Source organism: Cicer arietinum, chromosome 3 (genome assembly GCF_000331145.2).
Source record: "Cicer arietinum cultivar CDC Frontier isolate Library 1 chromosome 3, Cicar.CDCFrontier_v2.0, whole genome shotgun sequence".
Lineage (NCBI taxonomy): Eukaryota > Viridiplantae > Streptophyta > Magnoliopsida > Fabales > Fabaceae > Cicer > Cicer arietinum.
In genome coordinates, this window is record NC_021162.2 from 24,466,590 (window position 1) to 24,485,881 (window position 19,292).

The 19,292-nt window shown below is 29.2% G+C and overlaps 3 pseudogenes; all 3 read left to right on the top strand.

The window, feature by feature from the left end:
- The first annotated feature begins 556 nt into the window (after positions 1 to 556).
- On the top strand, positions 557 to 634 carry LOC113784766 (small nucleolar RNA snoR114; annotated as a pseudogene).
- A 1,454-nt stretch (positions 635 to 2,088) lies between these two features.
- LOC113784765 (small nucleolar RNA snoR114) lies at positions 2,089 to 2,166 on the top strand (annotated as a pseudogene).
- A 16,761-nt stretch (positions 2,167 to 18,927) lies between these two features.
- LOC113784767 (small nucleolar RNA snoR114) lies at positions 18,928 to 19,005 on the top strand (annotated as a pseudogene).
- The last annotated feature ends 287 nt before the right edge of the window (positions 19,006 to 19,292 follow it).

A 19,292-nucleotide genomic window follows, 5' to 3' on the forward strand; every position in this document is an offset into this window, starting at 1 on the left:
TCCGATATATAAATGTTCGGTTCCCTCATGCCTCAAAAAGTTAAAAAAAAAAAAAAAAGAAGATATTTTATCTTAATTTCTTCACTTAAATTCTCCTGACAACATCTTCCACTTATGTGTTTTTAAAAAAGAGTTTTAGGAAATAATCAAATAGTAATTTTAAGACAAAATTCCTCCTTAAAGTAGAATTCTTGTATACTAGTTGCAAAAAAAATAGTTCAAGGGGGATAGTAAATAAGTTAAAAGTGTATCACACATATTCAGACACATCCTCTGAGAAACCATATACTATGTATACACATTAGGTATTTTAATTAATTCAATGTAGTACGTAACCATCATATCCTTAACAAGTAAAAGTTTATAGTGATAATTGCAGGAAACAAATCATGCAAAACAACAAAATATCAATAAACGTAATCGCTCAATATTAGTTGGCATTTTAAATAAATAAAACTAGAGAAATCAAATAAAATAAACACTAGTGGTCTAGTGGTTCATAACTACATATTAATGTAGAGACCCGAGTTCGATTCCTAACTAGTGTATAATTACAAAGCAATGATGAATTCGGTTGTGATGGCGGGTCCATCACTACCCGAACTATGGGATGTAAATAAGCGTATTTGAGCTCCTTTTAGATTATTTAATAGAGGAAATTAAGAGACCAACTAAACAAGAAATTCAAAATAAATTACGACTTTTTTTTATGGACAAGACATTAACCACTTACAATGGGATATGACTATTATCAACAACATCCTTCTTGATGAAAAGCAAATGAAAAATCATAATAGTAAAGACACATCCTCCGAGAAACAATATACTATGTATACACATTAGGTATTTTAATTAATTCAATGTAGGTGGTAAACATCATATCCTTAAAAATTAAAAATTGATTGAGATACTTGCAGGAAACAAATCTTGCAAAATAACAAAATATCAATAAACGTAATCGTTCAATATTCATTGGCATTTTAAATAAATAAAACTAGAGAAATGAAATAAAACAAAGACTAGTGGTCTAGTGGTACATAACTGCATATTAAAGTAGAGACGTGAGTTCGACTTCTAACTAATGTATAATTAAAAAGCAATGATGAATTCGCTTGTGATGGTGGGTCCATCACTACCCAGACTATGGAATGTAAATAAGCGTATTTGAGCTCATTTTAGATTATTTAATAAAGGAAATTAAGAGACCTACTCAAACAAGAAATTCAATAATGATTATCATTTTTTCTTTCAACTAGACATTAACCACTTACAATGCGATATGACTATTACCGATCACACCCTTTTAGATGAAAAGCAAATGAAAAATCATAAGATTAAAGAAAAGGAAAATCAACATTTTTTTTGTACTATTCGTTATTTTTTTAATGCTTTTTAAGATGTTTTAAATATACACGTCACAATCTACGAGTGGCTAGTCAAATATTGTTGATGATGAATTGTTCAGGATAAACCTAAGTTTTAATCCAAACTAGAAAAACCATTGGTCAAACATTACATAGTTTATGGTCGAACTCCGATATATAAATGTTCGGTTCCCTCATGCCTCAAAGAGTTAAAAAAAAAAAAAAAAGAAGATATTTTATCTTAATTTCTTCACTTAAATTCTCCTGACAACATCTTCCACTTATGTGTTTTTAAAAAAGAGTTTTATGAAATAATCAAATAGTAATTTTAAGACAAAATTCCTCCTTAAAGTAGAATTCTTGTATACTAGTTGCAACAAAAATAGTTCTAGGGGATAGTAAATAAGTTAAAAATGTATCACACATATTCAGACACATCCTCCGAGAAACCATATACTATGTATACACATTAGGTATTTTAATTAATTCAATGTAGTATGTAACCATCATATCCTTAAAAAGTAAAAATTTATAGTGATAATTCCAGGAAACAAATCATGCAAAACAACAAAATATCAATAAACGTAATCGCTCAATATTAGTTGGCATTTTAAATAAATAAAACTAGAGAAATCAAATAAAATAAACACTAGTGGTCTAGTGGTTCATAACTACATATTAATGTAGAGACCCGAGTTCGATTCCTAACTAGTGTATAATTACAAAGCAATGATGAATTCGGTTGTGATGGTGGGTCCATCACTACCCGAACTATGGGATGTAAATAAGCGTATTTGAGCTCCTTTTAGAGTATTTAATAGAGGAAATTAAGAGACCAACTCAAAAAAGAAATTAAATATAGATTATGATTTTTTTTATCGACTAGACATTAACCACTTACAATGCGATATGACTAATATCGACCAAGTGGGTCGAATGTCGAATCAGTGTTAGTCAAATGTCAGTCGTGTCAATGTCAATTGTGTTTATTTGTGTAATAATTATTTTCACTATGATGGTTTTCCCGTTATATTATTGTGTTAAGTGTTATATGCTTTTGTATTATTATACATATTTTCGAGATTACTAATTAACTATTTATTATTTGCTTACTCTGATTGTGTTATGGATTCTAAATTCCTACCTAAGTGAGTAAACAAACCATGAAATTACTTGTTAAGATTTGAGTTAATTTTAATTGTTGACAAGATTATGTTTGTTGCTTGTTGCTTATTGCTTGTCTATCGAACTATGATTTTTGCACTCTTTTTTTTTGTAAATAGTTGAAAATAATATTTTTGATTAAAAAGCCATAGGTTTCAAGTTATTAATCTCATTCACGTAATCTTAGCTATCATATGTCAGACCTCACCAGTTAGTTGTTTTAAAGTTCAATTTTCACCCTTAATCAGTTTAAAATATTTAGTCTTGATATGAATTTGTTTAAAGTGTTTGATCTAATAACTAATTGATTGAAACATTGACTTCCGTATGAATTATATGTTTAAAACTTCAAGTATTGACTTTTACTAGGTACAAATTATTATGATTTTTGTTGAAACTCAATTTAGAGAAAAAAAAGATGTTTCATTCTAAACTTTGAGTTAGATAGGAAATATGTCTCTTATGTTTAATGTTTTAATTTTGACTAAAAAAATTATTATTTTGATTTTAGGTTGGCTTGTGTTAAGAAAAAATATGATTTTTAAATCACTTGAAAGTGTTGATGGTTGTATCTAGATAAGTAGAGTTTTGATATTGGTTTTGAAAACAATTTAGAATGTCCGTCATGATTTTAAATAGTATGAAATTCATATTATTAACAATAGTAATTCTTGAATATTAGAGGTTGGTAGAACTTAGAATTTTTAAAAATGACATTTTGAAGGAGTTAAAGTTTACTTATTTTGTATGATGAAAATAAGTTTTGTTTGAATTACTTCTGATTATTTGAAAGAAATTAAATTGAGTTGAATTTTTGTTGATTTATAAAATAACAATAATTCGATACTACTGATTTTATTTAATGCTTAAAATAGCTTAAAATTTACAGCATGTTTTACTATATCTTGTTTTTAAGAAAATTGAAAGGAGTTGTTGTTATGTTGGTTTAGGGGGCTGATGTAAATATTGAATCGTGAGGGTGTTGGGATATTTATTTGAAATGATATTATGAACTCATTTGAGTTTGACTCGATGTTATAGTTTTAGATTTTAAGAACTCTTCAGTGTAAACAATAGTACTAATGATAAAATGTCTATTAATTGAGAAAGAGAAGGAAAAAGAAGGGAAAAAAAGACAGTTTTTAAAAATCTTCTCAATAGTGAAATTCTTTTTGAAAAGTTATCTAAATTTTGGATTCTATAATTGATGTATTTTACGAATAGAATATTTTTTTTTGTAGAATTGTAGTTGTTGTGTTTTTACTGTCGAAATGTATATTTGAGTTTAATATAGGAAGGTAACATGCTGTTTGTACGTCTTTTTTTTTTGTTATATGAATTAACCTAACAAAATGGTATGCATTAGATTGATATATGTAGAGTGCATCATGTAGATTGATATGCGTAGAGTGCATCATGTAGATTGGTATGCGCGCAGAAACTAAAATTTATTTTATCAATTTTTTATTAATTATAAAATTGCAATTTTTATTTGAGACTCAATTTTTAAGATTAGAACATAACTCCAAAATCTTTAAAATTGATGGTGTGTTATGTTTTGGACCAATTTTGTGGCTTGATAGAAACTGAGGGATGTATCTATAAGCATGTTAAGTAGTTAGTGTGAGAGGAGGCTACAATTTTGTAGATTTATGAATTAGTGTAATTCATTATCATTATCATATGTGTTATGTTTTGTGTCATGTGCACTACTTTAATGTATATAGATATACAAATTTTTTGTGTAAGTTTGATAAAATAAGAAAATAAATTGGAACAATTTTGGAAGTGTTAATTAATTGTAAAATTTCCTATCTATCTATATATATAGTTTAAATTTTATTTCAAAATATAAGTTGAAAATAATAATTTTTGTAGTGATGAACTATTTAAAAATGTGTTTTTGATGATTAAAATATGAATGAATTTTTAGAAATCTTATAGATTTTAAAAATATCCGTGATTTATTTTAGTTGTATTGTATTTAAAAACGTGATTTATCTTAGTTGTTTTTATTTAGACTTGAATTATTGAAAAATAATTTAAAGAAAAATTTGGAATTCTCAATGATTTTTTTTTTTGGGTGTTAAATGGTTAGTGATATTTTTTTTAATAATAATCTAAGTCTAGAAATTAATTTTTAGAATGATGTGTAACCTTGAAAGTGGGTTTTGCACTACCTGATTCAATTTGGTTTGGTAATGTATTGTATCTTCTAGTAAATAATTATTTATCTTATCTTCTACTTGGAAAATCTATATATGCTTCCATTTATTGTAACTTTTAAGTGATGGTTAACTCAAAAGAAAATTTAATCGTAATCAATTTGGAGCATTTAGACCTCTATGAGAATGTGTTTCATTTTTTGAATCGTCGTTTGAGTTATGAGATGAACGTAAAATCTTGGTGCTAATTTTTGGATTAGTAATTTGAATGTGTATATGATTATGTAAATATCAAATTGTTTGTGTTTCAAGGGTTCTAATTGTTGGGAATTGGTGTATAGAGTTAGAGTAGTCGAGAGCATCTAAAAGTGAAATAGTTATATATTTCTTCAATCAGATTATTGATTATACATTGACACTAGTTTCATTTCCTTGTTGTTGTAACTAGTTGTAAATTACCAATAAATTATTGTCAATGTGTAATTAAATGAGTTTTTAACTTGAAGTAAGGAGCAGGAGTTGTGGTGCCGCCTTCACACTCCTGAACCATGTTAAAAATACTTTTAATTACCCATGTTTGAATTTGAAAGACTACAGTTATGATTACCTTAGGTAGTTAACTACATGAGTAAGAGGGACTAGCTACCCCGATGATTCATTGTCGATAAAAGAGGCAACAATAACCCATTGTTATTATTGTTATAAATATTTGTTAATTCTATTTTGGAAATAGTTAGGTGTTCATCTCTTACACAACTTTGAGTGATTATGAGTCTTTTGTGGCATCAATGTTGAATGCTAATAGTTGATTACATGACACCATTATTAGATTGGTGGTGTGCGGTTAAATTTAATATTCAATTAAGTATGTTTGACCTTCTAAGTAATTTGCTCAAAATGAATAAGGACATTGGGTTAGTATGTTATTTGTTCTGTATTCTCTCATTTGATAAGGACTAGAACTATTTTATGAGTTCTATAAATGAACCTTGTTTATGGGACTTTGAAAATTAAGTTAGACTTTTGAGTGTGTTTAATCATATATGAAAATATTTATCTTATTTCACTATGATTATATACCCATTTTTTTTTTAAGATTAAGTAATATTATGTCATTGAGTAGTTACTTGCATTTCTATTTGTAATTCTTGAAAGTGTGAAATATTTTAAATGTTTTTCTATATGTCTAACTTTTGTGAAACATGTAGGGTAGTTATTGTTTGGATTTAGACATTCTTTAAGGAGAGTAAAACTAATACAATATTGTTTGAGAAGTTAGTTGAACTTGAAACTGTATTTGATATATGTGTTATTTGATGTAACTGAATGTGGTATGTTATTTTTGAATATGATGTGTTTAATTGATTTATAGAGTCATTTTAGCCTATTATGCTAAACGAATTGATTTTTTGATATATTGTGCTTAAATGAGTAGTGAATTCCTTAAAAATATTTAAAGACTAAGTTTGAATCTTGAGTGTCGTAAGTTAGATATTAGTTCACTCACCACAAATTTCGAGGATGAAATTTATATAACAAGGGGAGAATTGTAACACCCCAAATTTTATAACAAACTATTTTATTAATTAAATAGAATATTAGATAATTAATTTGGTGCTAAAATTATTTTAGAATATATGTTGATTATCTTTAGGATTATTTTTCTTTATATGTGTATTTTCTATAATGTACTTATCTGTACATATTTGAGTAAGTAAGTGATATAAATAACAAATATTATATTTTATATTTTTTTTCTATAAATAATAGTATATTAGTGTACATTTTAAGGTATAAGATTTTAGGTGATTCTACGTGTATACGTGCATTTGTAGTTAATGCGATATTTTCTTGTATGTTTGACTAATGTCAAGTATGCACTTAATTATATTTAATTTTTTTTATAAATATATTCTATTTTAATTATTTATTTTACAAATAATTATTTTGAAGTATTAGTAACATTGCTATTGAGTTTCTTTATTTTCATTCAGTTATAATGGTATGATGATGTATTTTTATGTTATTATTTTGAAAAATGTTATAGTAATACTTATAGTTATTATTTTGAATGAGAGTTTTGGTTGAAATTAGATTCATCTATGTTAAAGAAAAAAATAATATTATGTTAAAATAAGTGTTTTGGAGAAAAAGTTTTTAGTGTGGATCAATAAAATAAATTATTTATTAAGGACTTTTAGAAATACTATAAATTGAATTTTTGGACCAGACGACTCTTTACACCTCTATTTTCTACATCTGCACATTAAATTGGACAGATTGGGCTTTTCTTTTCTACACATGTGAGTTGTTCATCACACCCCCATTTCTGCCTCAGATTGGACTCCTCTGTGTTGGGCCTTACAAACTGTTTTACTCATGCACCTGTACATCTGCCATCTACACCCCTCAATTTGCAATTAAAAATAAAAAGAACAGAAAAACTGCAGACAGCAGCCGCACCGTGGCATCAACACCATCTTCCTCTTAAATTCGTCCCAACAATTCCTTGCCATTTTGAAATGATCCCAACCTCTATCCCACACAAAATCGGCCACTGAATCTGTTTTTGACATCAATTTTACCGACCGTGACTGCGTTTAATCAGAAACAGTTGTGTTTCTTTCCTTGGGCGAGTTGTTTTTTACCGATCCCGATCACCACGTTTGTCGTCTCAAAAAACTGACATCATTTTTTGATTCCCCTTGTTGAAACCTTCAAGAAGAACTACTCATTTGTATTTTTCGGTGAAGTTGACGAGTCGGTGAGACATTTTTTGCAGTTTTTTTTCATCGTTTTGACTCCAATTTTGTTCCTAAAATTATTATTAATTATTTAATATTTATTTTTATGCTCCGCATAATTTATCAATCATGTCTCAACGATTTCGTCAACTCCTCGATTATTCAGACTTGCTCGCTGGACGTTGTCGATATGCAGGTTAAAATTCTCATTGATTTCTGGGTTTGATAAAGCATCGAAATAAGGTAAGGGGTGAGAGAGCGTTTGAATTCATGAGTATAATATATTGTGAGATGAATGGGAAAACCGTATTTCCCAACGATTCATCCGAGGCTCGCTACGTACGGCAATAGCCCTTTGAGTGATAAATTAATTAATATGTAAAATGGAAATTGTGAGATTAAAATTTGGAATAGAAATATTTATAAGGTATTGATTGATTTAATTTCATTAAATGTGTGAGATTTGATATTATTGAGATATTTAACATTATTGTGATATTTGATATTATTGTGATATTTGATATACCATTGTGATATTTGATTTCAAATGAATTTGGTGCACATGTTTGATTAAATGAGTTTATGTGAATGCAGTGTATAATGTAAGTTTAATTGATGATGATGTGTGATTTATGATATAAATTTGTGATAAGTTTATGTAATAATAATGATGATGTTTGATTTATGATTGTGATTCTATAAAATTGTGATGAGTTTATGTGATGATATATGATTAATGATAGTGATATTGTGAATTTGTGATGATAATATTGAAGTAACCCCACAATTGGTGAAATAATTTTTATCCCAATTTGTGTTTGAGATGGTGGTCTTAATGGAGTATCATAGGCCAACGAAGGGAGAAAATAAATATTGCGAATTTGTGAAGTGAAGATTATTTTGTCATCATATAGGTAGGGCCTGACAAGCCTAGGGATTCCGGGGGAAGTACAACTGAATGAGCCTGATCGTGGCGGTCTACTATTGAGCCTTAAGGCAAGATTCTTAGACCTAGGAGGTATTCGGGTGGGGAATTCCTAGGTGACTTGGAGGTAGCACTCCAAATGTCGGGAGCTACCATGCAACACACGTTTACCTTGACTGTCACGTATGTGTCTCTCAAGTTGAGTTGAGGGGATCTATGAGGACAGAGCCAATTCGAATTGTATGTTCACCGGGATGGTGGCATAGTATCAAGCCTCCTAACCAAGTACTCCAGAGTTAGAATGGTACCACATTGTGAAGTAGAGTATAAGTTCATGCATAGCATTGCATTTTCTTGTGATTGTTTTGTTTTGATTAATATGTATTATGTGTGATAATAATTGATGCGATGATTTGATGTTACAGTGAAGTGCATTGATTTTCTTTGATTTTGACAATATAGTGTGATATTTTTCGTTGAAGAATGTTTGTGTAATGATACGGTTTATTGATGATTAATTGCGTGTTCCTCTTATTTATATTATACTATCAACATGATTTCAAAACTCACCTCCTTCGTTGTTTGTGTTTGATTGGCTTGGCCCTACGTTTGCAAAATCGCAGTTATTACAGGTTAATGAGTCTCGAAGTTCAAGTTTGGGAGAAACCCCTCTCTGATAGGTGATACCGGGAATTAAGAGTTGTAATGTGTATTTTACTTATATTATTATAAATGACTTTTTATATGAAAACTTAGTACGAGTATGTCTTGGGAATTAAATCAAGAAATTCTAGTTAAATCGAGTTCATTGATATTGTATTATTTTAATTGAGAAACAAAGTTGAATTGTTATGTGTGTATTTAGAGAAACGTGATATCCTAAATTAGATATTAAAGTTTTTATTCTCTTTAACAGTTTTTCTTTATCCGCTGCAAGTTTTCTTCAAATAATTTAGTATATATTATTATAAATGTTATTTTGGGGTTTATGGTGTCACAGGGGTTTCTTCCAAATTTGAAATTCAATACTCATTAACCTGTAATAACTGTTATTTCGCAAACGCAGGACCATATCATAATAGAACCATATCATAACAAGTAAGAAGAACATGCAAACACTCATAATAGAACCATATCATTACACAAACATTGCTCAAGAAAAATATCACATTAAAAAGTCAAAATCACACAAGGAAAATCAATGCCCTTCACTATTACATCAAATCGTCTAAGAGAAATTATTATAACTTTTGAAATACATCAATCACAATAAAATAATCACAAGGAAATGCAATGCTATGCATGAGCTTAGACTCTTCTTAAAAACATGGTACCATTCTAACTCTGAAGTACTTGATTAAGAGGCTTGATACTATGTCGTCATCCCAGTGGACGGACAATTCAAATTGACCCTGTCCTCATAGATTCCCTCAATTCAACTAGAGACACATATATGTGACATTCGAGGTAAACATGTGTTGCATGGTAGCTCCCGACATTTGGGGTGCTAACTCCAAGTAACCTAGGAATTCCCCACCCAAATATCTCCAAGGTCTAACAATCTTGCCTTAAGGTTCAACAACAAACTGCCACGATCAGGTTCATTCAGTTGTACTTCCCTGAAATCTCTAGGCTTGTCAAGTCCTACCTATATGATGACAAAATAATCTGTACTTCACATATTCTCAATATTTATTTTCTCCCCTCATTGGAATCGCCATTATTTCATCAATTATGAGGTTACTTTAATATTTTCATCACAAATTTATAACACCATTGTCATAAATAATGCATCATCATCATTACGTGAAGTCATCACAAATTTATAGCATCACTATCATCAACCATACCTCATCATATACACTTATGATAAATTTATAAAATCACAATTATTAATCATACATCATCATCATCACATAAAATGATCACAACGCATCCATCTTTTATTATCACATCACACAAACTCATCTAATCAAACATATACATAGAATTAATTCGACACTCAATATCACATACCACACATTTAAAGATATTAAATCAATCAAAACCTTACAAATATTTCTATTCTATATTTTAATCTCAAAATTTTCATATTTGCACATTAATTAATTTATCCCTTAAAGGGCTACTGTCGTATTTAGATGTTTTCCAATTAATCTCGCAATATATTATACTCATGAATTCAAATGTTTTCTCACCCCTTACCGTATATTGACGCTTTCACACACGAATACGATTCAACGAACAAACAACTTTTGTTCTTTGACTCTTTGTCCTTCAATAGATCTAACTCGACAGTTTACAAGCAAACGTCAAAAATAGATTTTGAGAAGATACTCTAAAAAATAAATTTTGAAATCCAGTCAAGGAAAATTACCATAAATAAGAAAACTTATATGTGGGTAATATAACCATTTTTCACAAGATCATTTTGACGTTGGTTTCACTCAAACCGGACTTATGGTGAAGAAGAATGGTGTAAAATAAGGAATTCCATAAACGGAGAAGTCGGATATTTTAGAGAGAAATTGGGATGGTTAAAAATCTAAGAAAATGTGTTTAATTGACTAGCTAAACGAATGAAACAACATACTAAAATTTGGACGAAAAGATAAGAAAAAATTTTTTGGACAGTGATCGATGATCGGTATGAATTTTTTTATTTTATTTCCTATTATGTGAAGGTGCCGCTGTTCTTTTTCAATTATTTCTACTGTAGAGCTTTTATAGTATTTTAGTGTATATTTTTTTTTAACATATTAGTTATTGTTAACCTAACTCATTGAACTCCATTTTATTTTATTTTTTCACAAGGCTCAACTAATTACATATTTATTTTAATTTATTTATTTGACACTTAAATAATATAATTCAAAATGTCAAATTAAGAGATTATTATATTATGAGAATAGTTAAATTGACAATAAAAAATATGACATCAATAATTTATATAAGCCACTAAATCAATTAAATATGTAACACCCTAATTTATTGTTATACCTTAATTTATTATTATTATAAAGTAGTGATATTTTCTTATACATGTGTTTCTTGTGGTGTAATAAATTTTTTTACGTGTCTTTTTTGTTGTCTTTATAGTTATGTAAATAAAAATCAGTGATCATTGTTATTAAATTTACTTATTTTATTTTAAAAAAATAATAATAGTAATAATAATAATAATAATAATAATAATAATAATAATAATAATAATAATAATAATATATACTAGTTTTGAATTGCTATTATCTTAGGCCTCATATTTTAGTAGTTTTGTTATCTAAATCTTTATTATTCGAATTTATTTTTATGAAGTATAAATATAAAAATAACTATATTATTTATATATAAAATATAATGATGATGATGATGTCGTGCCATAAATATCAGTATAATAGTCAATAATATCTATTAATAGCATAAGTTATAAATTGAATTCACCATAAACGGAATTAATGGACCTAAGTTAACTCTGAATTCGTGATATATATAAAACCCTAAATATTTAATTAATAAATAATAGTAAATTATAATAAATTATATTATATGTGTATTCTATGTGGTGTGATAATTTCCTACGCATTTTTTTAATCTTGATAATTTTTAGTGTTACCTTAAAATTTATCTAAAATATTAGTAATAAAAATATTTTTGTTTAGTTTTCCATAAAACCAAATAAAATATTAATAATGATAATGAACCTAGTACCTTTCTTATTTCCTATTCAAACTAACTTAGCGAGGCATAATATTTAGCTAGCATGATAAGCTTATTTGCTAACCTAGTAGCATATATATATATATATATGAGGCATATGTAGCTGGCAAATCTCATCTGTCTCTAAACCCTCGCCGCAGCCATTCCAACAAGGAATCCGGTTTCTTTTCCATAATTAGCATGTATCTCCCTGGATCATGCTTGAGTACATCACCGTAGATCCCCACCCGCCAATCTTCTTTTGATGTATTTTAATTCCAAGCCCTCCTTACATAGTAACAAATCAACCACAATCAATAGTAACAAATCAGCCACAATCACATAATTACATTTTAAAGAATCAAGAATATATTACCTTTTATAGGATCTTTCATTTCGTCTGGTAAGTATCTCATTATTCTTAACTTATTGTCAAACCTACCATTTGTGTCTCTATTAGTTGAGTTTTCTTCTGATTATTTAATTATCTTCCTTTTTCCTTATTTTATTTGATAATCCAGATTCATGATTAAAATACAATATTAACTATATCTTATTTATTAATTATATTCTGTTTGAATATCAATTATTTATACAATACATTTTGTTAATAAAAATAGTATTTTCCACTGAATTAGTAAACTTGGTTTGCAAAGGTATTGTAGCATAATATGGTCCAAATAAATGAGTCTTTCAGATTTCAAAAACAAAGAACTTGCACATATCACTTTATTTAATTTATTTATTTATTTTTGACATGTTCGTTTCTGTTATTTAATAGTTCCTGTTATTAGTATTTCTTAATGCTACATACTTTTTTAGCATATCATACTGAGTTTAAATAAATAATTAAATTTAAATGTCTAATAAGTAAGCAATTAGTGTTGATTCACGAAACCACAATTTCTGCTAATTACCGTGTGAATAATTGTCGGTAAGGACAAAATAAAACAACATATATTATTCCCTCGCAATGTTTAGTATATACCCTCTCCTCAAGATAAACAGTATGTACCCTAATTATATATCATGAAACGCACTACAACTTAAATCTTGTTTTACATCATAGAGTCTAATTTAGTTTCACATCTAAAGAGTTTAGTTCATTTTAATTATAATATAATATTGAATATGGGCAGTAATAAACTGTAACTAAATAAATATTAGTACATGCATTCATGATATATATATATATATATATATATATATATAGATGCCTATTTGAAGATCAAAACTATGTGTATGTATATAAACCTGTTTACTTAATTCCTTTTATCCTATTTAGATATATATACACACACGTTTAGTTAGTTCCTTTTATCTTGTTTAGTTATACACATAAACACGTTATATTTAGCCCCTTTTTAATCCTATTTAGTTATACATGTATACATGATATATATTAAGTTCCCTTTATCCTATTTAATTTTAAACAAAATCTGATTATGGTAGTTTGTATGTTTTAACCACATAAATATATTTTTGGGTTGTAGTACAAATAGTAGATAATTTATTTATTTAATTATTTAATTATTTATTTAGATAATTTATTTATTTACATATTTACTTATTTATTTATATAATTTATTTACTTTATTATTTACTTATTTATTTATTCATTTATTTATAGTAAGTTATTATTTGTATTTGGTGGTTGTGTGGCTATAACTCTCTCGCGGATTATTAGAGACGACGACCAACAAAGAGAGAAACTGTTAGCACATTAGATTCATTAGACGAAATCTTCAGTCAAAGTAAGGGGTGAGAAGAGGTTCAACTTTATGAGTATAAAATAACGTGGGATGAACGAGAATACCGAAATTCCCAAATATTCATCTGGGTCTTACTACGTACGGTTGAGCCCTATTGAATAATAATAATTAATTAATAATATATGAATGGTAATAGTCATGACTAAAGTATAATTTAGAAACATATAGAATTGTTGTGAATTAATTTATATTAAGATTGTGTGTTATTTGATTTTTGAAACCTATACTAATTGTTATTGTATGAATGATATGTATTTGAGTGTTCTTGTCTACTTGATTGAAATTTTGATGTTACTTGAAAGTGCACCTAATTGATTCCTTATTATGTGATAAATGAGACTGGATTGTGAATTGTGAGTAGTGTAAATCAAATATTGGGATTTTATGTGATTGATTGATATAACTATATATAATGATGAATATTGTGAAGTCAAACTGAAACTTATTGAGTTGTGATGATCGAGTAAGTTTGAGATATGTGTTGTAGATTTTGGAGTTAGGATTATTTTGTCATCATATAGGGAGGGTTTGACAAACCTAGTGATTCAGGGAAGTACAATTGAATGAGCCTGATCGTGGAGGGATACAGTCAAACAGTAAGGTAAGACTGATAGACCTTGGGGGTACCTCTAGTGGGGAATTCCTAAGTGGATTAGTGGGTTATTTCCTAAGGTCAGGAGCTACCGTGCAACACAAGGGTACCCCGACTGTCGCATATATGTGTCTCGGGTTGAGTTGAGGGGATCTATGAGGACTTGGCCATTCACGAATTTTCCGTCCTCTCTTGTAGTGGCATAGTATCAGGCCTCCTAACCAAGTACTTCAGAGTAGAATGGTACCAAATGATGAAGAAGTATAGAGTATAGGACATGCATAGCATTTCATCCTTGTGGTTGCTTTATTGTGATTGATTTAGATTAACCTATGATATTATGATCTTGTGTGTTTCTCCTGTTTGTGCTTATTTGACTAATTGCGTGTTCTCCTCGTTTATCTTATACTATTACATAATTTCGATACTGACCCCTCGTTGTTTGTGTTTGGCATTTGCGATGGACGCAGACGAGTTGCAAGTTGCAGGTGATGACTTGTACCATCAGAATGGCGGAAGCAGAATGGCATTTCTCCAAATATATTTGATATATGTGATATTTGACGTAACTGAATGTAGTAAGTTGTTGTTGACTAAAATTCACATGCTTAGTTTTATCTATAAATGATACTGACTAATCATGATCATGATATTCACATCATAATTAAATTGTTCAATGTGATGTGTTAATTAATTTGTTCTGTCATGTTAGCCAATTATGCTAAGCTAATTGATTTTTGACATGATGTGCTTAATTGAATAGTGAAAGTCTTAAATACGTTTATAGACTAAGTTTGAAACTAGAGGGTGGTAAGTTAGATATTAGTTCAATCTCCACAAATTTTGAGGACGAAATTTCTTTAACGAGGGGAGAATTGTAACCCCCAAATTTTAAAATAAATATTGTCTTAATGAAATAGGGTTTTAAATAATTAATTTGGTGTTAATTAAAATTATATTAGAATATATGTGGAGAAATTTTGCGACTAATTTTCGTTATATGAGTGTTTTCTATGATGTGCTAATTTTGTACATATTTGACTGAGTAAGTGATATGAATAACAAATATTATATTTTATTATTTTATATATTTTTCTATAAATAATAGTATTTTAGTGTACATATTTTAGAGTTGAATATTTTAGAAAAGTTTTAAAAAATAAATAAAATGGATTTGTATTCTGAAAGAGTTTGGGCAAATATTATTATTTTAATGTGAGAATTTTAGAGAGTAATATTTTAATTATGGATGAATAGAGCAAGTAATTAACTTGTTTGGGATAGACCACTTTCTGCACCCTTCACTGTTGTTTGCTTCTACTATTGTTTCGTTTGGGCTGCTTACTTTATACACCCCATTTTTGAGTACTTGCTATTCGCACCCTTCCATCTACATTTAAAAATAAAAATAAAATAAAAATTGGCAAAGAACTCATGCTGAAAGCAGGCTGAAACGCAAGCAAGAAAACCTCTTTCTCTCAAATTTCCTCCCACCAATTCTTTGCCATTTCAATCGATCTCAACCTCTATCCCACACAAAATCGGCTACTGAAGCCATTTTTGGCATCATATTTATCAATCGTTGCTCCTTTTTTTCAAAAGCAGCTCAATTTCATTCCTTGAGCGAGTTGTTTTTGGCCGATTCCGGTCACCGTGTTTATCGTCTCTAAAAACTGACATCGTTTTTGAGTTCCTCTCGTGAAAACCTTCAAGAAACACTACTCATTTGAATTTTTCGGTGAAGTTGACGTCGGACCCTTCCGGCGCTCCGACGAGTTGGTGAGACATTTTCTGCAGTTTTTTTCTCGTCGTTTTCACTCCATTTTTGCTCAAAAAAATTATTATTAATTATTTAGTATTTATTTTTATGCTCCGCATAATTTTTCAGTCCCGTGTCGATCTTTGGATTCGTGTTTTACGTTGTTAATCGCCAGTTGCCGTTGAAAACTCTCATTGACTTCTGGGTTTGAGAAAGCGGCGAAATAAGGTAAGGGGTGAGAGAGCGTTTGAATTCATGAATATAATATATTATGAGATGAACGGGAAATTGATTAATGTGAAATATGAGAATTGTGAGATTACAATGTGAAATTAGAAATGTTTATAATGTGTTTATTGATTTAATTCTTGATAATTGTGTGGTAGTTGATATTTGCCATTATTGTGATGTTGGATGTCGAATGAAATTATGTGCATTTGTTTGATTAGATGAATTAATGTGATGTGATAATAAAAGATGGATGCATGGTATGGTATATATTTACGTGATGATAATGATGATTTTTGATTGATGATAGTGATATTATAAAATTGTGATGAGTTTATATTATGATTATGTATGATTAATGATGTTATAAAATTGTGATGAGATAGTGAGGAATGATGAAATAGTGATGATTCCTAAAGATGACGCCTTTAATGGAGTAGTCTAAACCAACGAGGGGAGAAAATAAATATTGAGAATTTGCAAAGTGAAGATTATTTTGTCATCATATAGGTAGGGCTTGACAAGCATAGTGATTCCGGGGAAGTACAACTGAATGAGCCTGATCGTGGCGGTCTGCTGTCGAGCCTTAAGGCAAGATTTTTAGACCTTGGAGGTATTCGTGTGGGGAATTCCTAGGTGACTTAGAGGTAGCACTCCAAATGTCGGGAGCTACTATGCAACATAGGTTTACCTCGATTGTCACGTATATGTGTCTCGGGTTGAGTTGAGGGGATCTATGAGGACAGGGCCAATTTGAATTGTCCGTCCACCATGATGATGGCATAGTATCAAGCCTCCTAACCAAGTACTTCAGAGTTAGAATGGTACCACATTGTGAAGTAGAGTCTAAGCTCATGCATAGCATTGCATTTTCTTGTGGGCAAGATTGTTAGACCTTGGAGGTATTCGGGTGGGGAATTCCTAGGTGACTTGGAGGTAGCACTCCAAATGTCGGGAGCTACCACGCAACACATGTTTACCTCGACTGTCACGTATATGTGTCTCGGGTTGAGTTGAGGGGATCTATGAGGACAGGGCCAATTTGAATTGTCCGTCCACCATGATGATGGCATAGTATCAAGCCTCCTAACCAAGTACTTCAGAGTTAGAATGGTACCACATTGTGAAGTAGAGTCTAAGCTCATGCATAGCATTGCATTTTCTTGTGATTGTTTTGTTGTGATTAATATGTATTATGTATGATAATAAATTATGCGATGATTTGATGTTACAGTGAAGTGTATTGATTTTCTTTGATTTAGACTATATAATGAGATGTTTTTCCTTGAAGTATGTTTGTGTAATGATACGATTTATTGATGATTAATTGTGTGTTCCTCTTATTTATATTATACTATCAACATGATTTCAAAATTCACCTCCTTTGTTGTTTGTGTTTGACTGGCTTGGCCCTGCATTTGCGAAATCGTAGTGTTACAAGTTAATGAGTCTCGAATTTCAAGTTTGGTAGAAACCCCGCTCTGATAGGTTATACCGGGAATTAAGAGTTGTAATGTGTATTTTACTTATGTTATTACAAATGACTTTTTATATGAAAACTTAGTACGAATAAATCTTGGGAATTAAATCAAGAAATTCTAGTTAAATGAAGTTCATTGATATTGTACTATTTTAATTGAGGAACAAAGTTGAATTGTTACATGTGTATTTAGAGAAATGTGATATCCTAAATTAGTTACAAAAGTTTTTATTCTCTTTAACAAATTTTCTTTATCTACTGCAAGTTTTCTTCAAATAATTTAGTATATATTATTATAAATGTTATTTTGGGGTTTAGGGTGTCACAATTTGTAATTTTTTTAATGCTTTTTAAGTTGTTTTAAATATACATGTCACAATCTATGAGTGACCAATCAAATATTGTTGAGGACTAATTGTTCAAGATAAACCTAAGTTTTAATCCTAACTAGAAAAATCATTGGCTAGACATTACATACTTTATGGTCAAACTCAGAAATATAAATGTTTGTTTCCTTCGTGCATCAAAGAGTTTAAAAAAAAAGGATACCTTAACTTAATTTCTTCTCTTAAATTCTTGTGAACACATCTTCCACTTATGTGTTGTTAAAAAAGAGTTTTCTGAAATAATCAAATAGTAATTTTAAGACAAAATTCCTCCTTAAAGTAGAATTCTTGTAAACTAGTTGCAACAAAAATAGTTCAAGGGGATAGTAAATAAGTTAAAAACGTATCACACATATTCAGACACATCCTCCGAGACACCATATACTATGTAAACACATTAGGTATTTTAATTAATTCAATGTAGTTGGTAAACATCATAACCTTAAAAAGTAAAAATTTATAGTGATAATTGCAGGAAACAAATCATGCAAAACAACAAAATATCAATCAACGTTATCGCTCAATATTCATTGGCATTTTAAATAAATAAAACTAGAGAAATCAAATAAAACAAACACTAGTGGTCTAGTGGTACATAACTGCATTTTAATGTAGAGACCCGAGTTCGATTCCTAACAGGTGTATAATTACAAAGCAATGATAAATTCGCTTGTGATGGTGGGTCCATCACTACCCGAACTATGGGATGTAAATAAGCGTATTTGAGCTCCTTTTAGATTATTTATTAAAGGAAATTAAGAGACCAGCTCAAACAAGAAATTCAATATAGATTATGACTTTTTTTGTCGACTAGACATTAACCACTTACAAAGCGATATGACTATTACCGACCACATCCTTCACGATGAAAAACAAATGAAAAATCATAGGAGTAAAGAAAAGGAAAATCTACATTTTTTTTGTACTATTTGTAATTTTTTTAATGCTTTTTAAGTTGTTTCAAATATACATGTCACAATCTATGAGTTACCAGTCAAATATTGTTGAGGACGAATT